Source organism: Artemia sp. Qi Xiang Cuo, chromosome 8 (genome assembly GCF_049724085.1).
Source record: "Artemia sp. Qi Xiang Cuo chromosome 8, ASM4972408v1, whole genome shotgun sequence".
Taxonomy (NCBI): domain Eukaryota; kingdom Metazoa; phylum Arthropoda; class Branchiopoda; order Anostraca; family Artemiidae; genus Artemia; species Artemia sp. Qi Xiang Cuo.
Window position 1 is genome coordinate 68,834,342 of NC_142801.1, and position 13,846 is coordinate 68,848,187.

At 37.9% G+C, this 13,846-nt stretch overlaps 1 protein-coding gene across 6 annotated transcripts in view; it reads left to right on the top strand.

Annotated features, from left to right (window-relative positions):
• Positions 1-13,846, top strand: part of LOC148949747 (retinol-binding protein pinta-like) — a 164,506-nt gene that overhangs the window by 103,800 nt on the left and 46,860 nt on the right. The gene's annotated exons all lie outside the window — the stretch shown is intronic.

Genomic DNA, 13,846 nt, shown 5'->3' on the forward strand with positions numbered 1-13,846 from the left:
TGGGAGGGACAGTTGCTTCCTCTGTCCTATAACAATTTACACCCCTGGACGTTGACCCAGGAATGGGCTTGCATAATTTGCGAAGGAATAATTTTTGTCCGTTTCAAGTTTCAACTTTGCTCTTTACCTCCGTTAGAAAACTTTTTTTGTTTAATTTGTTGAGTTTCTTTAATTTGATGCATCAAATTGACCTCATTGCGAGTAAATGTAACTTATCCGAAGTAAAAAGTGAATCACCGTCGTTGCTACTGGCAGAGGGGGGAGGGGGACTTGCCCCGGGTGCTGAAAATTTAGAGGCGCAAAATTTCAAACAAATATTCTTACGGTTATAGTTACTTTGTAATTTTTGAAATTTTATATTTATTAAGATGAAGTACAGGGTAGTTTCACTCTGAAATTTTCATTTCCCCCTACCGTTCCTTGAAAATAAAAGTAAGTAGACCGAATTTAATTAATTTTATTGTTTTTTGTGATATTCTGTATTCAAATATTGCTAATAAATGAAAATTTGGTTAATAAATGACAATTTTGCTAAAGTCTTTTCAGAAAATATTTGGGTGGCAAGGGGGGGGGGCTAATCAAGATTTTGCCCGGGCGCAAAAGAGGCCAGAACCGCCACTTGTCCTTGTTTTCCTTTAAAAACAATTTGAAGAAGGTGGCTCTCACAGTCTACAGTCTATTTCAATAGGCTGTTTTAATAAATTATAAATTATTAGTGTTTCCCCTCCCTATCCTCAGTTACTATTTCCTTTTCTTCCTCTTTCTGTAAACTTTTGAATATAATTCTTGGACCAGGCCACCTAATTTTGATGCAATGTGGGTCAATGTTATCTTGCAATTTGCAATGTGTATTGGATTCTAGAAAATCAAAGTAAGACACGGGGGTTATAGAATTTATGATACCTTATCTTGTGGAAATGGGAATCAGAAAAACTAGGTTTATAATACCAGAAAGTCGAACTCGGACAGTTTTACTGTAGTCGAACGTGTTTCTAAGAACCTTGGAAAGCGTATTATATATGGATTTCCAAAGTGCTAAAAGTTAGTTCCTCTCGTGCAGTACTTCTGTAAAGTTCTTTTTTTGTGTTTGTTTTCAAACCATGTATAATAGACATTGATGTATAAATATATTGTTTATAGTGAAGACACTCTTCTTCTATCTTCTCCCACGTTAACCCTTAGCTCTGAAAGATTTGGCTACACGCTTCAAAGTCGGATCCAGGGGAGGGGAGAGGTAGTCTAATTTACTTAATTAGCGCAAGTTTGCGTTAATTAAACTTGCTCCTAACGCATGTTTATCGGATCAACCTATTTTGCACCCCCCCCCCAAAAAAAAAACTCCTGGATCAGCCCTTGACACTCTTACTAGTACACATATAGCAATATTAGATGTTTATCAGTGTAAACCCAGACATCACCGGAAAGGAGTGGTAAAAGTTTACATTTCTTTTTTGAGAAGTGTTCTTTTTTTGTTCTTTTTTTTTATAACAAAGGAGAAGCATTGAGCTCCAGCTCTCTTTCTATCATTTTTGAAAGTTGACGTATTTTGTACTATATTTATCTACTAAATAGTTCAAGTTCAAAGTATAACTGTCAATTTTCTTTTGATAAAAGTTCTCAAATTCAACCCAAAAAGTTGCAATAAAGCTTTTGGCCTTTTAGACGAAATTGTGTTTTTGCTAAATTTTATATTTGGCTGCTCCATCAATTTATTTGCCCAACTTATAACACGTTTATTCTCTGTAAAATCCGAATTGCGCCATCATTAAAGAATATTAAAGAATGCGTTTACATTTGGGGTTTTACGGGTATTTTGGAAAGTAAATCAACCAATGAAACCACGAATAACAGTTTTCTTGTAATTTCATTGGCTGATCTACTTTCCAGTTTGTTCGTGAAACGTCTGTTGAAAACGCAGGCCTATCTGTGATTTTTTTTTTTTTTTTTTTTTTTTTTTTTTTTTTAATATATATATATATACATGAATGGCACCTAAGTCGCGTTTCCGTCCATCACACACTTATATAACTTTATCTATAAAGGAAACGAGGGAACGTTATACTTATTGCTCGAATCATGTCTGATAAACAAGGAAGTTGTCTAATAGAGGTATATGAGTAAACAAGGAAGCTTAACGGACCCCTTGGAAACTATATGAATGTGCATGTGTTTATTTTACAGGTATTTGGATGAATGCGCATTGATAATGGCCTTAGTGCACTAAAAGCAAAAAAAAACTGTTCTCTTTCTTTTTCTTTCATAAGAACTTCTGATCTTTCCAGTGATGTTAATTCACAAAAACTTGGAAGGGGAGGAGGAAAAATGTAATTTTCAAGGTCTTGGGGACAATAAAATCTAAGAGGCAAATTCCCCTGCCCCCCTCCTATTACGCCCCTGGAACCTTTCCTAGTTGTTTGTCTTACACATGTTCATGGACATACAAAGGATTTTACTGAGGAAAAAAGCAAAAGTAGGGAAAGTAGCTAAAAAATATAGAAAGTTCCAGAAACACAATGAAATCAAAGATTTCACTGGGGCTCTAGCCTGGAAGTGCCCCTATATACGTTCCTGGCTTGGTTCCATATGATGTGTGATATCATGATTTTTTTTTAGCTTTATGAAATTTCGTGTTTTCTTGTTTTATATTTTATTATTTTAATTCATCAATGTTTCATGTGGGTCCAGGCCTTGAATCACCCTTATATAGGTCCATGACTCCATGCCTGAAACCGTTTCTAGGGTTGGGGGTGCCTGGGGAAAAACTAATTACATTGTCCCCCCCCCCTTGCGACTCAAATATAACAAAAATACGAATCAAAGTGGAAAATACAATCAAAACGGGTAGCCTCCCAGCCGTGCCCCCCTAGTCATAGTGCCCGGGGCAGCTTGCCCTGTCCCCCCTTTGAACGGCTTGGTTCATGTCTTACGATGTATATTAGAAATTCTTGTAAATTTTACAGTATTAGGTGGCTTCTTATTTTGGGTTTTATTATTTACGTCTTAGGTAATTTCTCCTTAACATGGTTTTTGAGGAGTTTATGGAGAAATAAAATATGTGTTTATGCGGAAGGCAGAGAGACCCCTTCTCCGTGTAAGAACTGGAGTACCTTGATATCTTGAGATTAACCATGTATGCGCAGACGTATGTGTATATAATTGCATTTTATCCATGCATTTAACTTTTCTTACCGTGGAAACCTATGGCGCAAGTAATATTGTATGTATGTTTTATTTTCCACAGGTTCTGTGGCTTAGAAATGGAAAGGAAATAAAATTCTAAACCTCTTTCTAAGATGGGAGGTTACAAAACAAAAGCTCCTATGAAGTTTGCAATATCAATTTTATATAGAACTTTGAGCAATATAAACAAGAAACAAAACTAAACTTTCATATCTCCGGAATTTAAATATCGTTAGTTTCCTTTAGTTTTTTCTTTTTTTTTTCTTGTTTAGTTTTTTTTTTTGTAATCTGTTTTTTTTTATTTTCTAGTATGTTTTAGTTTTTTTTCTCTCTGTGCTTTTCCTCACTTTTTTTCCCGTTAATAGAGACTTCCGAGTATAAAACGGAATTTTGAACTTTTATTAGCGTTTCTACAAATTTTATTTTTTTTTTTCAAAATTCACTTACCTTATTAAATGTTTTAGGCTACTCGTTATTATATTGTTCATTTCAGTTATAAATGGAGAGTTATTGTGGCTTAAGAAACTATCCAAGGGCAGTTAGGAGGGTCAAAAAGGGTGGACTCGGGCTATGGTTTTTTGGGAGGGGGCTGCTAGATTTGGAGGTGGGAGAATTCCTCCTATCCGTTAAATGTGTAGGTAAACGCATTATATATTGGGGGATTAAACTCGAACCCAGAGGGAAAAAAACCTCACGACTAATATGTAGAGACTGTCCTCACATTTATTGAACTTGCTTAAACTTTTTCGGGGACTGACCAATTGTCTGCGTTTCACAGGCACCGATCTCCTGATTCACTGCCTTCGGCCGGGAGTGCCATTTGTGCTTTGGGGTGAATCATCTGTCACTTCCCATGTTTTCCCCCCAGATTTCTCCAGGTACCCATTTAGAGCTGGGTCGACTCTGGCTGAGCTTAGAAAGTCACACCATTGACCCCCGTCCAAAACCAATAATGGGTGATACCCGGACTCGAACTCACTGTCCTCCGGAGTTCAAATCTAGAGTACTAACCGCTCGGCTACGACGCCACTCATGCATCTGTTTTTGTATTTTGTGCATTTTTTAGTTCATATGCATTCTTATGTAGACAAAGAAGCCCTTTGGTAAAAGGAAAAATAAATAATACCCTTTTCTCGATTTGTGGCCCACTACAAGCCAAGCTTCTTGGGCTAAGTACCCGTTTTATCTTAGTAATAGTTTTTTAGTATTAATAAAATGATTATGATGAATTTAATAGACTCAATATTGCCGTCTATATTACTGACGAATCACTGTCTGACTGCATATCAAACAGGTTGACAAGTAGTTCGATCCTAGTTTCTAAGGTTATAATTACCGAAAGAGAGGTTAAAATGCCGAGAGCACGTTCTACGGATGAAGGATTGTACTTTGGTCATTCATCTCGGGCTATACAAAAAGCAGGTAGCCTCCAAATAGGCCGGGAAGAGGTCATAAGAAATTATTAGAGGTCAGAATAGATCATAAGAAGAGGTTCAAAGGAAGCCAGAACTTCGACATATTGGATTGGAGGAGCACATGTGGCTCTGTTTACCTTAGGTGCTACAGTTAGTTGTCAGTAGTAGTAGTAGTGTTTATTTATTTTGTTATTACCACTTGCAACTGAACGGAAAAGACGGATGGAGTAAAACAAATCTGAGCTATAGTTGAATGGTATCTATGAACTTTTAAGACACTTAAGAGTGAAGAGCAACATTACACCTGAAACTTTAGTTTAACACCTATTTTGCATATTCAGGTCAGTAAGGTTAACACAGATAAGGTCATGTACCCTTTTAGGCTTAGGACTCTCAGGCATGCTAATTTCCATTGAATAATGGAAATTTCTTTTTACAGTATAGATTTCTATTGACAAGGATCGATTTTTGCTTGTTGTTTGTTGCTTTGAGCTGTTTGAACCAAGGCTCTCTTAAATATGAAGTTGGTGACTACTCTCTCCATCCATCCTCTTTTTTTTTTTTTTTTTTTTTAGATAAGATATTTATTTCAAAAAATGGCTATCACAAGCCCCGAAGGGCCGAATTCGCATTTCGGGGTCATATAATGAAAAAAGACATAAATAGCACAATAACTAAAAAACTGGCTAAACAATGCCAAAAATAACAATATCAGAAAGGCATAGCCATTCATTAGTCTAACAAAAAGTGTCAAATGTAAGAAAGTTAAAAAGGCACAAATTAAAACAAAACCAAAAAACCAAAAAAAAAAAAAATTGATATAAAAATAATGTTAAAAAGGTTTAAAAGAGATTATATAAAAAGGGGAGGGAACGGAAGAGCCAAACGGACACCAGCATGGGTATCACTAGTAAAAAAAAAAAAAAAAAAAAAAAAAAACACAAAAAAACCTTGTGGTTTATTTTATCAGTAATTAAGGGGACATAGCTTTTATCATATATGGAGGTTAAAGAACGGCTGGAGGACAAGATAGGGAGGGGGTCAGAAACAGTACGTGGCAGGCGGTGTCTGGATGAGGAGTGTATTTTGGGGAAAATGTTTTCCGTGCGAGGGTTTATTATTGCATTTTTTGCAAAACGGAGGCACAGCGTGCCTTTCCTGTGCTCAAGAGTTTCCAGCTTGGCCTTTTTTAGAAGGAGCGAATATGGTACCAAAGTTTCTTTAAAAATTATTCTTAGGGCTCTTTTTTGAATAGATTCAATTTTATCTGATTCATCACGGGAGATGCCAGGATGCCAAACCGGACAAGCATATTCAAGATGCGGGCGGACAAAGGAAGTATAAATCCTTAAAGAATGGGATGGGGGGATGTTAAATTTATTCAAGAGCTTAAGGAGAGACATGAACGCATTAGCTCTACGGACAATATCTTTCACGTGGATATCCCACTTTAAATTAGAGGAAATTGTAACCCCAAGTAATTTAAAGGAAGACACAGAAATATCTGGGGGTATAGGGTCAAAGAAGGCGGGAATAGATTTCAAGAAATTTATCGTAATTATATTTGATTTAGTGGAATTTACTTTCATATTTAAGTTCTTAGCTTCATCCGAAATGTGGGATAGAATTTCAAGGGGGTCACTTTTAATATTCCTGTGACATACTTCGAGGATCGTCAAGTCATCCACGTATTTCCACCTATGGGGGAAGTCCTTACCAATATCATTAATCATCACTAGAAATAAAAGTGGTCCCAATAAGGCTCCTTGAGGAATTCCACAATATATAGGGAGGGGGTTCGAGAAAATATTTTTGTATTTAACAACTTGGGATCTATTTGAAAGAAACGATATAACAATATTTACTAACAGAGGATCAAGTTTAAAGTTAACCAGGAGCGAACAAATTATGGTGGTGCGGTCAACCAGGTCGAACACTTTTTGGAAATCAACTACGACAAGGTTCAGCCAGACATTTGGTTTATCAAGGTTACTTACGACGGTATGCATTAAGTGCACAAGGTAATGGGTGGTGGAAGTTTTCTTGAAGTTACCAAACTGCCGGGTGTCAATACGTGGACAAATTTTATCCTTAAGCCAGTCACAAAGGAAACCTTCATAAAGTCTGCAAAAAACAGAAGTGAGCGTAATGGGGCAAATGTTGGCGAAAGTCAGACTGGCGCTTTTTTTAGGGACAGGTGTTATAAAACCTTGTTTCCAGCAACTTGGGAATTTACCAAATTTTGTGATGTGGTTGAAAATATTTGATAAAGGCTCAGCAATTTTGTCCGAAAAGGCTTTAATTAAGTCAACTGGGATGTCCAAGGGACAAATACTTGATTTTCTAAGCTTTAGAATTTTATTTATAGCATCAGAGGGAGAAATAAAGGAGAAGGAAGTATTGGGAGGAATAGTTGGACTTGAGCCAGTGAAAAGGGGAGAATTTGAACGATGGAAGCAAGGTACAAGTTCAAATCGTTGGCAGTCTTATTAGGGGGCTCAGGGATATGAAAATCAATTTCGGAAGGACTTTTTCCGCATATTTCTTTAATTTTTCTGTACCATTGCTTGGGCTTGTTAGAATAAAGATCTTTGACTTTATTATTATAGTAATTAGAAGCTGCTTTTCTTAATTTTTTCTTTAGGAACTTCCTTAGACTATTAGCCTCAGTAATGCGACCTGCTTTGAAAAAATTGATTTTTTTTCTTATAAGTTTTTTAAAAGACTCAGTAACATAAGGCTTATCTGTAGAACACGTTTTAAATTTTTTCTCAGGGAAATGGAATTCATAATTACTCCTCAATAGATTTTGGAGTTCTTTAACATTCAAGTTCAATTTAACATTCAAGTTCAATATTCACGTAAAAATGATTCTTTAACATTCAAGTTAAAACGTTCTTTAACATTCAACATTCGTAAAAACGTTCTTTAACATTCAAGTTCAATATTCGCGTAAAAATGATTTGAACATAATAAACATCCCAGAAAAATCTACCCTTCTAAAATACTTATCAGAAGGGATAAAAAAATAAAAACAATAATTCTAGGGTGATCATTTCTATTGTTTTCAAATCAAAATTTTGAACAGATTTTTCCCGTAGGGGTGTTCCTCATGGATGCTGGCAAGGAGCCAGGGGTGGTGGCAATGCCAATCCCCTTGAAGCTAGAATACATTACAATGGTTCATATAAATAAAAAAATGTTAGAATTGAAATCTGGGTGAAATTAAATCTCTTGGTAGCACTTACTATCCCCCGGCCTTGGAAAATATCCTGGCTGTGTTAGTTATCCCCTGTCGCCTTTATACCTTTGGTGTCGGTAAGCATGTGAGTGTTATCTGTAAAGTTACACTGACAAATTTCGTCTGCTATAAGAGGGGTGCTATTATTCCGAAGCATCCATGTTACAGGTGTTGTCAAAGAATATTGCCAAGAATCAAGGGATATTAGAGACAAATTTCTGCTCCCCCACCAAACCTCCTTTTATCTTTGTTTGAAGGCTCACGGAGACTTAGGAGATTTGGGCATGAAAATGCACTTTTTGAGGCTTCAACTCACCTGCACTCCGCCATCTATACAAATATCCACTGGCCCTCCTCCATAGTCTCTTATGATCAATTATACATCCATTACATAAAGTTGTAAAAAAGAAAAGTTTACTATTTAAGTTTGAATATCATAATCTCTAATGAATCAACTTAGTGAAGGGAAACTTTAGAATAAATGTGTATATTACTACTACTACTAACAACTCACTGCAGCACCAAACAACCCAAGGCCAACAGCTACGCACGCTCCTCCTCTATCCTTATCTACTCAAAGCCTCCTTCTTTACATCCTCCCAAGAAGCTCTAATATCCCTTAAATCCTTCCTTGTGACATCCTCCCATCCCATTTGACGACGACCAGCTTTTTTTGGCCCTAGGTCGTTGGTCAATAAGGACAATCCTTGGTAATCTGTCATCCTTCATCCACAAAACGTGTCCTAGCCATCTCAACTTTTCTCTCATTATAGCTGAATTGAACAGTATTTTTCGTATAACTACTTTTTGAGATACAGTCAGTCAGTCCGTTACCCAAAACAATCCGTAGGCCATTTCTCTGGAAAACATCTAGCCAATCCTCCTTCGTCACTCGAAGCCCCCATGCTTCCAATATTCTAATCTTGGTTCACAGACTTATCTTCCTGTTCTTCCAAACTTTTTTCAACTGTAAAAAAACACACTAGGCTTTGGCTATTCTACTTCTAACATCTTCGCTACACCCACTGTCTACAGCCACTATCACTGTCTTTCAGCATATTTAAATTGGCAATTCTAATTAGTTAAGCTAGACAATGCTTTTCGTTCGTAAAAATTGAAACCTTAAAAATCTGTTTATTCCCAAAGACAATTCATATTCAGGTTTGTTCCCTTCGCTTTGGCTCCGTTCCCCATTCAAGGAACGCACTGGCCCTTGGATCTCTTGGCCTTTATTGGGCTAACCACCCGACAAGATGTCTTTTTCCTGGTTATTATTCATCAAAATATGTCTGGGGCCAAACCGACCTCTCGTCCAAGGCCTTCGGCAAACCCGCGGAAAATTTACTCGGATTTATTTACGGTAGCCCACTGCAATGTTCAAGGTCTCAGAACTAAAATTGACCAGTTCCCATATTTGGCAAACTGTGAAACTGTCTTTTATGTGTGTTACTGAGACCAATCTCAACTACGAGACACCAAGCGGTAAAGTTGCCATATAGGGGTACACGCTCCCCAGGCGAGGCCGAGTATGCACTGAGGATGCAAAATATGGATGAGGGGGGGTTTTTGACCTCAGCAGGCAAAGAAGCTGACTGAATCTCCCAAAGTCAGCTGGCGAAGAAACTGACTGAATCTCCCAAAGTCAGCAAGTGAAGAAGCTCTGTGGGTTAGGGTAATCCTTCCAAATGATTCTGTGATCATTAGGACTACATATAAACCCCCTACCTGTCAGATCACTAGCTACCTTGAAACCTCCCTTGTACTCTGAGGAAATATGCTGAGTCTACCATTATCCTCTATGGATATTTCCACATCCATCATAACGTTTGGCTTTATAGCAAAAAAAAAACTGATAAGGAGGGGTCAGACTTGTATGATCTTTCTCTTTCGCGTGGGCTTGAACAACTGGTTGAATTTGATACCTACCACAGCCCAAACAGATCATCTTGTCTTTATCTCTTCCTTGGCTGATGCTCCAGCCTTCACATGTGACCAAGTTGCCGTCATTGCGCATGGAAATCTTCGTATTCCTCCTCCCATAAAGCACCAGTGACAAATCTGGGAATAAAAAAGAGGAGATTGGGATGTCTTAGGGAATGCACTTGCTTTTCAGCAATGGAGAGCCTTCCTCCTTGAAGGGCAAGAGAAAGCTGCAATAAAGTATCAGCAGGCCATAGTCAACTGTATTGCAATCTATATCCCGTCGAAGCGGATCCAGCAAGGACAAACCTTGGTTGAACATCCGAGCGAAACAAAATGCACAAAAGTGGTGTCTACTCTCAAAGAGCGAAAAGGATAGAGTTGATTTCATAAAAGCCCGTAAAGACACAGTCCGTACGATTCGGCAGTCACGGGCTTAGTACTAAGAGTGATTTTATGCCGAACAGCGAAAGCCTATGCTAAGAACTCATGGAGAATTGTCAAAGAGGCTTTACTGTCATCTAAAGGAACTTCAATTCCTTCCCTAAGAAGTAACGATGGGAATTATCGTTCAAGACCCACAGGCAAAGACCGAAGTTCATGCCAAGGAATTTGTCGATTTCTCAAATGTGGAAGACGACAGTACACAAGTTCCCAATTTCACTTCTCGAACCAATACTGACGTTGATCCTGTGTATTATTGCACTCCTAAGGTCCTTCGCATTCTACAGACTTTTGATGTGACCAAATCCACGGTTCATGACAATATACCTAATGTTGTCTTGAAGACCTACAAGGATGATTTCTCATCGCTTTCAGGCTATGTTTTTCCTCTGGAACCTTTCCACACATATGGAAATCCGCCTTTGTCGTTCCTATACCTAAGCCAGATGGCGATCTAATGAGAGTGCCCTGAAATAAGCCTATCAGCCTCCTCTTCTACATGGGAAAAGTTAACTGAAAGGTTTCCAATCCTTCACTTTATCATTACTCTGTTCTGTTACTTTGTTCAAGTTCACTTCAAAACATTAGTTGTTCTTCTTCTTTTTTTTTGGACCGCTGAAGACAGCTTGGCGGAAGTCCTTACCGAAATATCTGCTTTTGTCATTTTCGCTTCTGCTCTGTATACCGGCCGAAATTATCCTGGTTTTTCTTGGCTGTTTAATTTTATTACTAATTTATTGTTTTTTCTTGTTTCTCATGAGTCCAATAAACTTTTAGGCGACCGCCAATAGGGATTCTGCCGGAAGCGTTCAACGCTTGACTGTGTAATGGCCCAACACCAGGAGTAGATCGAAGCTCTGGCAAGAAGATACAACATTAGGTTATTGTCATTCAATATTGCTAATGCTTTCGACAGAGAATGGTATCAGGGCTCTAGGCTATTCAAGATTCATTCAAGATTCATTTAATAAAAATAGATTTCGTGGTTACGGCTGGCACCACAACTAAATTACGCTACCCTCTACAATAATATATATATATATATATATATATATATATATATATATATATATATATATATATATATATATATACATATATATGTATATATATATATATATATATATATATATATATATATATATATATATATATATATATATATATATATATATATATATATATACACTAAGTACGATTAATAACACTAGTAAAAAAAGGAACGAATGAATTGCACAAACGATTTGTCCTGCAGCTTACTGGTTCCAGCTTATTCATGTGGCGTGTGTTTCTGTTGAATGTGGCGGCGGGGGTAGTAGGGATCGGTGTTTATCACTCGAAAGAACGGAGTGCCCAAATTTGCATATCAGCTGATAGCTTTGTTCTTTAAGTGTTGGAATTTGTTGAGCTGCGAGGGTTGAATCATAAGTAACATATTTGATTCCTAGAATTATTTTTAGGGCTCGTTTTTGCACCGTCTCAAGTTTCTCATTAAGGAGATCGATGTTATGCACTTGAGGCCCCCCCCCCCCAACTGGGCATGCGTATTAAAGCAGAGGGCGTACGTAAGACGTGTACGCGAGCAGCAATTGCTTTATAGAAAACCCCAATCGACGCAGTGAGGTTAAGGATCGCAGCGCGTAGCATCCCTTTCTCACAAGATTCGGGACGTTTGGCCCAAATGAACAATCGTCAGTGAATGTCACACCAAGGACAACTGCAGTCGACGTGGTAGGGTACCAGGGGTCGGAGCAAGCAACATCTCTTTTTAGAGGATTGAGGTACATCACTTTTGTCTTCTTCACAAAAACCTGGAGCCCGTTTTTACTGCACTGATCACTGAATTTATCTTTTTGGTCACTATCGAACTGAGGGATTACTTGAGATTTCTCAATGAGCTATTTCAGCAAGGCTGACAAATCGTCCACAAATTTGAATCGTTCGTCAGTGTTGTCAAATAAAATGTAGTTAATGACGTCTGTTAAAGGTGATTGAGCCTTCTTTTTGATCGTCCACTTGGGGTTGTTCTTAGCGTGTTTACTTTCCTCGAATATCCAATAAAAGCAGGCGTACCCCAGGGTAGTATGTTGGGAACTACGCTTTTCATTTCCTCACATAAATGACATAAGACATAACCTGTCAAGCCTTCTGTATCACTTTACCGATAACACCATAACGCATGTTGTCATCACAAAACATGAAGACCCAGTCCAAGCGTCCCTGCCTATACAGAGAGATCTTTTGGAAATTGAAAAGTGGTCCGATGCCTGGATGGTCAGTTTCAAAGCATTCAAAACAAAAGAGTTGATGATCTCCCGATCAAAAGTGCCACCCATATACCCCAATTTCATCTTCCTGAACAAAGCTATAAAGAAAGTCGACGAGATTCATCTTCTTAGAATCCACTTGTCCACAGATCTCTTTTGAAAAACTCACCTCGATTGGGTGAACCTCCGATAGAGCCTCCGGTACAAGATATTGTAGCTGGGGATCACCCTTCTCTGCGAAAACCTTCTACCGCTCGTTTCGATCATCCCACTTTACAAATTTTGGTATCAGACTCATCATCGAATATGGATGCCCACTGTATGCTGGTTTTCCAAAAACATTGTTGGTGCCACTCCAAAAAATTCGGAATAGGGCTAATACGCAGGTTCAGTCGCTCCCCACAACTCTCTCCAATCTGTTAGTGATATACTATATAAATTCACCTTCTTCTCTAAAGCTTTCTCATACTGTGCCCCCAATTGTTTAACCGACAAAACAGTCACGAAGGCACACAACTCGGTCCAATTAACTTGAGGTTGGAAAGCCGAGAACATAATAATTGAAGAACAGCTGTATTTGACGTTGCACTTCAATCTGGAAAGATCTTCATGGGGAAGTTATCTCTATAAGTTTCTCTGTTGACTCTTTCACTTGAATATTCAACAATCATCTATAACCTCTATAAAAAAAACAAGCAGCAAATCAGATATTTAATTTTACCTGGCGCTGCTAAATAAAAAAATTAAAATAATTGTTTTTGCAGTAAGATGGAAACCACCCCCTCCATCAGAATGTGTGTTATACGCTTAGTCCTAGTATATTCCTAGAAATGAAAAAAGTCTAGGGGGTTAGGTCAACATCCATAATTATATGAAGGACTTGGCATGGACACATTGACAGTTAGGGCGTAAAAGTGATTTTTTTTTTGGCTTTAGGACCACCTCCACAAGGCTGTCGAAGCCATCCGCTGTTCCCTGTACTGATATCTGTGCGTAGTTATCTATGGTGTACGACGATTAGTATTACTGGACAGACGGTGCCTTTCATAGACACTGCTGACATGATTAAGGACAGATGTGCCACCCTACAACTGTATTTTTCTGAACCTTGGAGGCCTTACAATTGGCTTTTTAATAGCTCTAAGCCGATTGAGCGTCCCATGATTTTCGCTCTATAGAATTTCAACTTTTTTTGGGCCAAAACTGATGTTTTATGCATAAATTCATAAAAAGGGTACTTTTATGTGGTACAGTAATGCATAAAGAGAACTCGAAGGATTTCAGTTTCCGTTCAGTAAGCCCTCTCCTGGTAATCTGTGGCAAATAATATGATCATTCCATGTAAAATAAAAAAGAAAAAAAACGTGTCCACGACCATC